The sequence below is a fragment of the Hippocampus guttulatus genome, chromosome 6 (genome assembly GCF_054856545.1).
Source record: "Hippocampus guttulatus isolate MCC_2025c chromosome 6, RoL_Hgut_1.0, whole genome shotgun sequence".
Classification (NCBI taxonomy): domain Eukaryota; kingdom Metazoa; phylum Chordata; class Actinopteri; order Syngnathiformes; family Syngnathidae; genus Hippocampus; species Hippocampus guttulatus.
The window spans coordinates 20,115,990-20,128,244 of NC_141266.1; the positions used below are offsets into that span (position 1 = coordinate 20,115,990).

Below are 12,255 nucleotides of genomic sequence, written 5' to 3' on the forward strand. Positions count from 1 at the left end.
TAAAGACATTTCACATGAGCTGTGTTGTTTGTTTGGCCTTGGTGGAGGTGTTGACCCACCGCAGTTGTTTTTGTTTTAACATCTTGCATAAATAATTACACTCACTGTAAATGCAATTCAGGGAGGGGAAAAAAAAATCACTGGCTTAGATTTTGGAAAACTATATTTATATTCTGCAGCAGAGTGAGCTAATCTTTAAATATACCCCATGAAAAATATCATTTCCATTTAATCTTTTGAATAATTTCATGGATGGGTGACTGGATGGAAGAATGGACGGACTAACAACAGACAGACAGATCGCAAGTACGTTTCCTGCAATTCCTAATTAAGCTTTATTCCGACCTTGCATATTAATTTAGGTACTATACATATTTTTAATCATCCAATCCATCTACTTGGATGGATTTCATCTTTTAAATATTTCCCAAAATAAACACGGGACCCAGCTCGTGGGTTCAGGTGTTCGGTCTGAATTTAAAATGTGGCATGCCTTGTAATGTTGTAACGAGCTAAATGTAATGTAATGTAATAAAGTTATGTCATTTAATTTAATGAGGCATTAACGATCTTGAGGATCAAGCGGTTCGGAAAATGGATGGATGGATGGATAATGTGGAAGACAAAAAAAACCCCCGACCACGTGACCCATCTCGTCAGTTCAGGTGTGGTGTCCGAATGACCGAATTTAAATCTGGCATTGTTTGCGCTCTGATTGGCTGGCGTCAGTTCAAAAAGGTCGACACGGTCAGACATTTAACATCTGGACGAAAAGTGAGTGGCGCTCATAAGGACGTGGGGAGAAACCACCTTGACCAATCAGAAAGGATACAAATTCTATTACCTTACCCGTGATTGGCCGTCCCACCTGTCACTCCAGTGGGAAGGCGTGTTCTCACTGCTTGCCAATTGCTTGTAATCTTGTCTCAGCCTCGTTCGCTCGAGTCTGGTCAGAGCGAGAGAACACTTTATGGGATACGGAAGCACCCGTGGAGCACAAACTCACCGAAAGAATATTAACAACACCGTATCAGTCGAACGTGACATCACAGTATCTAACAGCTACCAAGTGAGGAGCTAGCGAACAGTTGAATTTTATACGTGGTCGTCGCGAGCCTCCCGTCACCTACCTCAAGGAAGAAGGTAAGACAAACACCCCCCCCCCCCCTTATGTACGTTTCATTTCTTTATTGTTTTGACATTTTGGGGTGGGGGTCAGGGGGCTGTCTCTGGTTTTCTCAGTCTGGTGGCGTCCACGTCCGCGCTCCGCAACTTTGCGCTAATGAAAAGCATCTGACTCTAAAATGTGCCCACTCTGCACGCCTAATGAGCAATGGCTTGCCCCCCCCCCCCCCTTCTCGTTTCTGAATGTTTTCGTGTATAGCTTCCTGGACCTACCAGGTCCAGGCGTCTCGATGAGAGCTCATTGTTCTCACAGGATTGTTATGCTGCTGCACAAAAAAAAAAAGAGCAAGCGAGCTTTCCAGTTGTGCAAAAGAAGATGCTGTTGAGAACAGGTCAGCCCGTCTTTGTGCACTCTCAGGCAGTCAGTGCGCGTGCACGTCAAGTCACTGTTGCTGCTGTGGGTGCCGTTCAAGTTGTCACCTCATTCCCTGGAGAAATCGTCTGACCTGGCTTCGCCGTCTGCTGCTGCAGTGACATCACGGCGACGATGGCGAGCTCGGGTTCCGCTCCGAACATCCAGTGTGTTGGCTTGACTGGAGGCGACTTGCGTTTGGCTTTCATCCCATTTAGCAGTCCATCAAGTTGATTTTTATCGGATTGTGCGGATGCAGTGACGGTCCGTGGATTCTGGCACCTGGGCTTTGAGTGGGGGCTCGCATGATTTAATCCACCTTTGAAGAACGCCATTATCACGTCGCAGTTCTGGAAACCATCATTGTTCAATAAAAACGCACATATAATGGCACGCATACTGGATATGGAGAATTTCACGACGTTTATCCAATAATGTGTCAAATACAAAAGCCGTTTCATTAAAATACACCACCCGTGCATGTCATGTTTTACTGATCGAAATTTGGCTGTCACAAGTTTTGCTCTAACCAACCAATCAGAGGACGGACAAAGGCTGACACCGTCGCGGTCCGGCGCTTTGGCTGTGTGAGGAAAAAACTGAAATTGGATTGTTTACAGAAACAGCCCCATGGCTAAGGCAACGAATCCAAACGTATTTGAAATTGGGCATTTGTCAATTCACATTTTTGCATTTTAAAAATAATCCTTCATCGACGCTTTCCATGATTCGGCAGAGTTAAAAAAAAAAATCATCCCTCCCATCAGAAAATGATCAATTTGGCCAATCTATTTAAACTACTTGTTTATTTCCTATACAGTTGTGCCTCACTATTTGCAGGGGGATTGGGCCTACGAATAGCCAACATTTGTGTATAATCGACGCCCAGTGAAATATATTGGTGGGGGAAAAAACGACATCCATTAAAACCTAGAAATTCACCCAAAATTGTTGATTAACATTCAATACATGGGAAATAGGGGATGGAGGGGTATCAGTGTTAAACCTCCCTTCATTAATCGGTCTGCAAATTATGACATTACCGACCACCAATTTGGCATAAAAAGTAAAATCTCCGCCGATCCGATCTGTGTAAAGTGTACTTCCCTCCGATATCTGTTGAACAACTTGTGTTTGAGCCAAAGAAACAAGTCTTACCATGCCATGATGTTTTCGCATGTTGGGGCCAAGGAACTATGTTGGCGTTGAGGCAAAAGCTGTGATTTGCCTCCCATCCCGTTGCATATATAGGCCGTTATAAAACTTTTTTGGTGGGCGGTGGCGGGGAGGGAGTCAAATATTGACAGATTTTCACTGTTTGCAGCAGGGCTTGGCCCCTCTCCCGCCGCAAATAGCGCAGGCTCATTGTCAAGTTGCAATTGCGTCTAATTCTGAAGGCCATTGCCAGATTAGGTTGATATCAGAGGCTGAAATCTAATTGGACAGGAAAAATTCACATAACAGAAAAAGTGCACTCAAGAGAAATTCTATGAAATAAAGGGAATGGACACTTGGTGAAGAAAAAAAAATCATTTAATCAAACAAATATTTGAATTTTAATTGTAGCTTTGATGGTGTTCAGGACAGCAACGAAGACCGAGCTGGCCCTGACTGCTCACCACAGCGTCGACGTGACATAATCGATTTTTATTTAAATGACGCGTGGCGGCGGGCCAATGATTGGTTTGCTGTTGTGGCCGGCGTGACCACTGGAGTGTTCATCGCTATGAGTCATTTTAGTTTCCATTTCCATCCCTGGTATTGTTGTTTTTTTTTTCCCCATGGATCAGGGGGGTGTGGGTTGGTTGGACCTGGCGACAGCGTACTGTATGATGATGATGATGATGATGGTGAGCTCAGGTTTCACTCTCAGCATCCAGTTTGTTCGCTTGACCGAAAGCATCTTGGATGTGCAGTCAGCATTCATTCAGCGGTCCATGAAGTTGTTTTGCTTTCCAGGATTTGGCTCACGTGGCTTGCAATAGCTCACAAAAGTGAGCACACCCCTCACATGTTTGTAAATATTTGATACTTTTCATGGAACCACAATGACAAAATAGCACTTGGCTTCAAGGTGAAGTGGTTACTGTACTGCTTGTGTAACAGCGCAGAGGGACTTTGCCCTTAAAATTCCTCAATCAATAGCCACTTAGGTCTAAACATCAAGTAACAAAAGTGAGTGGAGCCCTGAGTGAAAATGTCCCGGTTAGGCCCAATTGGGGTTTTTTCTTTTGCTGCCTGGTGTCATGCGAGTCATTCGTGGTACAAGATGTCTCATAGAGGCCAGTGCAACTTACTATAAATGTCATCCAGAGTGATGTCACGTGACTTTCCCTGGTTCTGATTGGTCGGCGTCACAGTTGGCCCAACGAATGGAGTGTTAATCCCCGAATGTAATTTTAGTCCCCATTTCCATTCCCAGTGTTGTTTTGCTTGTTTGTTTGGGGGTTCCTCGACTGCAGATGACACCTCCTTAACAGCCCTTGGGGTAATGGTGGTTGAAATTAGGCTTCGAAGCAGGGAAGACGACTCGGGGAAGGAAGTGGAGGGGTGGGGGGTGGGGCGGGGGCCGCCGCGGAGGCCCTTGGGGAACATGGAGTCGGATGAAGTGGCATCCAGGTAGGCGTGCGCGGCTCAAACATGGAAGCATTTCAAGCTCGGTAAAACGGGAAGTTGTTGAGCGGCTTTTAAAGGCAAGAAGGCGGCGGTTGCAAGTTGTCCCGCGAATAGCCCACCGAGACGGCCAATCAGAGCACATCGGGTGTCGATTTGGAAAAATCCAGGACATGATAAATCTCTTATCCTTCAACCTACGTATCTATTTATCGCAAGTGTATATGACGATTCAATTATATTTTCGCCTTGTGCAGGCAGCACTTCATGACCAAGCCGTCAAATTACACTTAACACATCAGCAAACCTGAATAGCTCCCGGCACCATGTCGACAACTCACCCAACATTTGAGTATGTGCCACGAATCTGCAGCTCTGCTTACCCTTTGTGTTTGTCCTGACAATGCTGATGTAGTCCGGTGGCCATCGTCGGCATCCATTTGGGTTTGAACTGCCGCCGTGCTTCCACACACTTGGCAACAGCAGCTTCCCCTTTTTCGACCGCTTGTTGGCTCGCGCCCGCTTGGGGTTCGGTCCATGGCCGAGCTGGACAAGATGGCGGTCGGCGTTGCGAGTCCGGACCGAAAGGGCTTATTTTGTGTGGCGGTCCATTTAGAATCCGCAGAAATTGAATCAAGGCAACTGAACTCTTCTTACTTGTTGACGACAGTTTAACTTGAATCCAAAAGGCTTCTCCATTTCCAAATTTTAGATCCTTTTTACGTCTCTGGTGACCTGTGTACCTTGGGGCTCGTCTCAATGGCGTTGCTAGGTGTGGTTGGCCAATAGCATAGCAACCAGTCGCTCACCTGTCTGATGGCGAAATGGCTCATTAGTGCGGAAACAGCAGTTTGACAGCTTGAAAACGATTCATCTTGAAAGTAGATTCCAGCGTGTATAAATCTGAAAATGCCGCCCTTGTGTTTCCCCGTTTACAACACATCGTTCCTGAGAGGATGACACCGGTCGTCTCAGTGCTCATGTAACCGTGTGCTAGCAGCGCAAACGGTAATTGAAAATGGAGAACAGCAGTTTAGCATTCCCCTGTCATGACCCTAAGCCGAATTTATTCGTTGTCAGTCAACACACTTCCTCGCTTGTTTCGCGTTCCCCGCCATAGTTTTTTTGTGGACATACGAATTTTTTTGGAAACAATATTTTGTTTATGGGAAACGGTTTAAAACCAAAGTCAATAGATCGGCTTCATCATTTTAAAGAAGCCTTTTGGAAGAATGGGGAAATGTCTTCGGCAAACTGAAAGTAGAGGCCATTCAGCCTTTGCCGATTACAATGACCTGGATGACTGAGATTTGGTTTTTGTGAAATTGCTGATCTTTTAAAATGGTGATATGTTAAGAATTATGTTTTTATTTGTTTTGATGTATTTTTTTTTTACCAAGAGGAGTCACTCATTTTCACATTCTCAAAGAAAAAATTCTTTCTTTCTATTGTATCACTGAAAGTTGACAAGAAAAGCTTTAAAAACTTCTTTGATGTCAGGATAAAAAAAAAAAAATTTAATTCCAGAAGGGGAAAAAAAATCTATCATGCCGTTGTGATTGCCTTTTCTATTACGGAATGTTTTTTAAACAATTATTTTCAAGCCATAACGCCCAACCCTGTGTGACATCGCTGTCAGTCAGAGGTGAAGCGCCACGGTCAGAATTAGCAAAGAGGTAACCACGGTAACCGGCCAAGCCACCGCAGATTCGCCTCATCGCCATCTGTCAGAACCGCATCGGGCGAGTGCGAGTGGACCTCGTGTGCATCTATGTGCTGGCTTGTGAAGGCGATTGCTTGGTGGCTACGTCTACCCACAATGCACCCCCGCCGCGTTTATTTAAATCCCGGACAAGAATACGTCGACATGTCCGCTCGCTCGCTCTCTCTCCTCTCTGCGATTAACGGAGACGCGGCGTGGCAAAACGAAAGCCAGCGTGTGAGGAAATAGCCGGCGGCATGCACACTTGCTTATTGATTTGCTTTGTTGCGCCACATCAAGTTTCCGACTTCATGCTGCTTCGTCCACATGCTGAACGTGAAAAATCAAAAATAGGTTATGATGGTTTGTTTTCTGATACTGAAGGTCTTTGCGACTTGCATGATAGCCGACAGTTTGTCAAGTTGTTCACCTTTCAGGACATATTTTCCCGTTTTTCAATTTCGTATTTATTTTTAATGCTCACTGAAAGGGGCTCTCATGAGCTACCCTGGTGTCTCGTTCAATATTTTGAACCGAAGTGGATTGTGCATATTTTTCCTATTCCAGACGGTATGACCAGCAAATCATAACAGGTCCCTGTGCGATGTCATCTCTTTCGTGCTCCGATGACATCAATGGTCACAATTTGGTGGCCGCAGAAAGTGACGGCCGCCAAAAGGTCACAGCGACCGGCAGGAGTCTTTGGATTCGGTAGATTGACTTGGTTGATTGGTTGACAGCTGGCGTGTGGTGTGTGTGTGTGTGTGTGGGGGGGGGGGGGGGGGGGGTTCTCGACGCGGGTGAATTAGTGTGAAAAGCCAGTCGGAAAAGAAAGTTTGAGGGTTTGAGAAAAAGCCCTTGATGAAGACAAAAGCAGTCGTCACATCTCTGCTAAAGCAATTAGCATAACAGCGTGAAGGGGAGGAGTCACCATGCCGTCTCGCAAAATGAAGCTTTTTATGGCCCGCAGATGTGAAACCAAGCAAGAAATTAAAAGTCTAAAATGACTTTTCTCTTCTCTGTGCCCCTACCCCCCCCCCCCCACTCCCCCGCCCCCAAAACACCCCTCCGTCATTTTTCACAGAGGGCCGCCTTAACGAGGTCTCCTTCCACAAATAGACGCTTTTACCTTTGACCTTGACAGTCGTTCATCTTCTTGTTGCACATTCAGGGAGACGTTTAGCTTTATTTTCACAATTCAAAACAGTACCCGGGTGTCTTTATATCACGTCTTTGGTATGCTTTTGACCAAAAGAGTCAACATTTATAGACTTATTTACAGCATATTTCCTGCGATGGTCAAACCGACTTACTTTAGGGGCGGGCCTTTAGCGAGTCCGGCTTACCTTTGATTGACGAGCAGCGGGCTGGATCTTGCCGGCTTCGACCAGTTCAACTTCAACTGAGAGTGTGGGAAATAAGCGAGTGCTTTCCAGAGACTGGATATTTAAAAACAAGATTAAGTGAAATGTAGGGCTGGCACTATCGCTAATCTTTCAAATCAATTAGGCTATTGATTCGTCGGATCCAATTTAATTTTGCCTCAGTGCACTACAGAACCGTTTTCTACCTGTTATAGTTCATTCACCAATTTCCGTTGTTTATTTGGTATTGTCGAGTGACGGAAAGACAACTAAACAACCGTGAAGCAAGATCACCAAGCTTTTTGAAACCGAATCAGTTGGCTCCTCGTTTTCCAAAGTAAAAGGCAATGTTTGACAATGTCTTCTTTTGATACCACACAAAAGATGAATTCTCCTTCTTTTGACACGTTCAGGCACAATCTGTAAGTACATTTACACAGTTGTACAAACTACTCTTTGTTGTGCACGTTATTTATTGCCATATATAAGTATTTCATCAATTAATCTCTGTAAATACTTAGCATGGCATTGTTAATAAGCTAGAGAATAGGGCTATCACACGAGTGCCGTTTCATTTGTATTATTGCTGTACAAATATTTGTGTTGTGTTTGTGTTTATATGCAGTTTTACAAGACAGACTTCCATAAAAATACTAAACGGTGGATTCTCATCTTCGTGTTTGTATTGGAGGATTGTTTAGCTCGCTGTCTACGTCATGCTCTCACATCAAGCGCATGGTTAGGGCAGAAGAGTCACAGTGGCTGACCTCATTTTTAAGAATGAAACATCTGCCTCACTTTTGATGAACACTGTCAGGGTTCTGTTTTTTTTTTTTGGTTTTTAATTGAAGTGTTATTTGGTGTGTTTTAACATATGCGGCGCGTGCTAGTGCAAAGTCACCGTTGGCTAATTTAACAGCAACCCTCCCACACACGCGCTAAAAGTGGACACGCGTTTCCATTCACATGCTGCATTTCTGAGCCACTAAAATGCACTCGTGAATTAATGTAGCATTGCGGCGAATTACTGTACATTGAACGTAAAAATATTCCAATACACACACGCACACGCGCACACCAACAACATTGAACATGGTTTTCTCTGAAGCGAATGCTAATGTGTGCCAAGACTGCAGCTCTGCTTATCCAAGTGGTTCTTTTGTTCTGGAATTTTGGCCAAATTGTGACGTCCCTCATTGGTCAGAAATGAAAAGGCTCGCTCACATACGCGTTTTTCGAGCTAATCAGAAAAGCAAAGGTCTTACATGATTGTTTCATTTCACAGCCACTCCAGACTTGAAGCTATCGGTATGAAATGCATAAAGTCAATTTTATGGTATGTCCCTCTCAAAGACAAGTGGCCTTGCCGAAGCGTGGTCGGTGTTGAGTGCGTGTTGTGTCATCCCTCATTTTATTTTATTTTTTTTAATGCCGTATTTCTTTAACGCCTGCCATATGTGCGCAATATTTGCCTTGGAAGCTAGCGCGCGCCTCCTCAGAACTCCGGGCTGCTTTCCATACATCTTGGTCTATTTTTAAACGGATATTTGAAAGGAGGGAGGGACAGTGGGTGTTATGGGGCGGTGGGGGGGCATGGTTCGGGGAGGGGGGGGGGGCACGTTCGTCGATGTCACATGATTTCTGAGCAGGCAGACGTCCAATGAGGCGAAAACAACCCACGCACCTCTCCCTCCACAAGTCTGACAAAAGTGTCAAATTAACACTAATAACACAGACTTTCATTTCATATTCGTATTCTCTCGATGATTTCCACAGTCGTGTTGCGATTTCCATATGTTTTCTACTCATATTGCAGAGACTTTTTCCATAATCGTAGACCAGAGTTTTATTCCATAACTTCATTCGAGAGTTTTTGTCCATACTTACATGACGTAGTCCGTTGTTAAGAGCCATTGCGCTTCATTTCAAAGGCAGTTTAAAAGACAAAAATGACTCTGGAGACTTTGATGCTGACAGCCTGACTGAGAAGCAATGTAAAAAAAAAAATGAAGACAGACAACCGGTATTTGGGAGGCGGGGGGGTGTATAAGTAATTTAAGTTGGAATAATTTTAAAATATAAATTATACACACTTATGGAAACTGTCGCTTAGCACACAAAAAAGCAAGTAATTTGGTCCCTCCAAAATATTTTGAGTTTTTTTTATTTATATCTTTAAGGTGGGGGACAATGCAAGGGAAATTTTGTTCTGTCAACTTTTATTTTTTGCAGGAAATACCGCAAAGCCAGTTTTCACATCGGCAAAATGTACAAATATTTTGTTGAATTGGCCAACTGCAAATATTATCGGTTTGTTGCATTGAAATTTGGAGTTCCCTGAACTTTTGAATTTTTTCCTTAATCGTGTACAGATCAATTTTTAAAATCAGCCTGACTCAAATGTGCCAGTTTAGCCCGCAAAATAACAATAGATCCATGTTTATTGTGATTTTTGCCAAGCAGAAGTAGATAATGATCATTGCTAACAATCAACAGTGAAAGCAGATGATGGATTATTATTTCCAGGGTTCGTTGGGAATCATGTAATTAAGTTTTTATGCAGGCCGAGTTCTTGATGAGCTGCTCGTAATTCCCACATAAACCCCCAGTGATCCCAAAATAAGGCTCCAAAAAAATGTTTGGCATGAGAACAGAAAATATTGCAGATTACACTTTGCAGGTCTTCATCCAAGTAAAATGACTTTTCTGACTTGTTGTGGTTTTGTTTGTTGCGTGGCTTATTTCCATCAAGTGGGTAGTTCACTTTGGTAAAAATAAATTAACAACAATAAATATGGTCAAGGTACAGAAGATGCATATCTATGGGTGGGATGTGTGGAAAGGTGCAATGCAGCAAAGATCTGGATGCGGCAGAATGGAAATGTTTGATTTGCATATTTGATACACCGGTACCTCCTACTTAGGAAATTAATTGGTTCTGAAAGAAATTTCTTTCAAATTTTGTAAGTAGAGACACATTTTCCATGTAAATGCCCTAATCCGTTCCAAGCCCCCCCTAAAATTCAGACATCAATGTTTTCAAAAGCATAAAGAAATTTCTTTCCTAAGAAGAGGCAATATTTTCCTGTCGAGGCGTTTCGTAACTTGAAAATGTCGTATGAAGAGACGTTCGTAAGCGGAGCTACCACTGTATTTGGGTCACTTTCTACCTCACAAAAAATTGTGTTCAATGGGCAGGGGTGAATAGGCAGTGTGGGTGGTGTGGGGGGGCTGGTGGTAGTTTTGAGTAATAGAGTTTCGGTAGTCGAGTAGATACAAAGTTTTGAAATCGATGAATAAGAGCCCAGACCAGGACTGACCTCATCAGAACAGAAGTGATCCGCCAGGTGGACACCCAACTTCCTGTGTCCGTTTGTCCCCAGCACTGCGTCATGTGAATATTGTTGTTTTTTTTGTTTTTTTTTTACCCCACTCTGGGAACATGCTCTCATTCTATTGACAAGTCAATCAGCATTTTAGCATTACCAAACAGAACACGTTGCTCGGGCGTCTTTTGCTTTAATTAAAGTTCATTTAATCTGCGTGACTCATCTGTAGCTCTTTTACAATCACGCGTTTGCACACATCAAATGTTTGCTGTCAACACTGGAATGGCATCATCTTCTCGTGATTGATTGCCTATTGATTATTTGGTCGACCTGGAAGGGTCTCGATTCCTTTTTTTTTTTTTTTTTTCATAGTACCTTCACATTGTAGTGTCTGCCGTTTCCACCACTGAATGCAATCGCAAAATGATATCATCGCTCTGTCCTCTTTCTTTGTCTAATCAGCGCTTGATTGCCTTGCAATCTGATATAAAAGAGTGCATCATTGTTTTTCATAATTGCGTTTGCTTTGTTGTTGCTCGATGGATTTGATGTTACGAGCCACGTTTACACACATGCTGTTACGAGCCTAATTCCTCCCTTCCGATGAAAGGCAGCAAAGGCCCAATTGCCGGATGTCTCTCAAGATTAGGGCTGAGCGATTTTGAAAGATAATTTAATTGCAGGGGGGGGGGGGGGGTAACCCTTCAAAAAATATATTCCAAGGTCCTCTTCTTATGTCTTTTTTAAACAAACACAAGCAATAAGCTTATCTTATAAACAATATTAGATTTGTTTATATATATATATATATATATATAAAATCAGATTTTGCGGTACAGTGGTACCTCTACTTACGAAATTATTGTAAGTAGAGACGCGTTTTCCATTTCAATGCCCTAATCTGTTCCAAAATTCAGACACAAATGTTTTCTAAAGCATAAAAATGCATCAAAAATGAACGAATGCATGTTACAATTAGATTATTGCACAATAAATCTGAGTTGTGCATAATGTAAAAAACGAAGAGAGTACAGAATAAAAATGATGGTCGTTTAACTTTTAACGGCGTCCTCATCGTTTGTTTTCTGCGAGTGCGGCTGTATTTTTACGTTTCCTGTCTTGAAATTTCTTTCGTAACAAGAGGCGATATTTTTCCGTTCAGGTGAAAACATGAATTCGATTGCAGCAATAACGCAAACAAATGTGTGGTTTTATCACCTCAGCTTCTGATGTTTCATGAAACAATGATTCGTGCGCGTGTGGAGTGTACGTCTTTAGCACAGAACTTAATGAGTCAGAAATGAAATTAAGCAATACCATGGGGCCATTGTTCTAGCAAACCATTTACATGTTTCAATCCACAAATACGTCAAAGAATCCGTAACCGTAACCACTGTCACAGATGTGTAACATGAATCAAATGCGTGACTGAAAGGTGAAACGTAACATTTAGAATGTGTACATTGAATTGTATGCGTGAATACATAAATAAACGTGTCGATAAATCTGTAAGTGTGTGACCTGGAAACACATGAACCTCTTGATTGGCCGTATCCTCACACGGGACTTTTGCGATAGTCCTTCCGTACACGACTGTTCAGTCACCACCCTCGTTATCTGTTTTGACGTCGTCGGACATGATGAATTCCGACCGACCCTGATCACATTGACTCATCGTGTAGGGTTTCATCATCCACTTCTCTAATTATA

General features: G+C 43.1%; 1 protein-coding gene across 2 annotated transcripts in view; it reads left to right on the forward strand.

Annotated features, from left to right (window-relative positions):
- The first annotated feature begins 950 nt into the window (after positions 1-950).
- Positions 951-12,255, forward strand: part of sema6cb (semaphorin 6Cb) — a 92,138-nt gene continuing 80,833 nt past the window's right edge. For both annotated transcript variants that reach the window (XM_086113482.1, XM_086113483.1), the window contains exon 1: positions 951-1,143. The gene's annotated coding sequence lies outside the window, so the exon portion shown is untranslated. The remainder of the gene's footprint in view (positions 1,144-12,255) is intronic.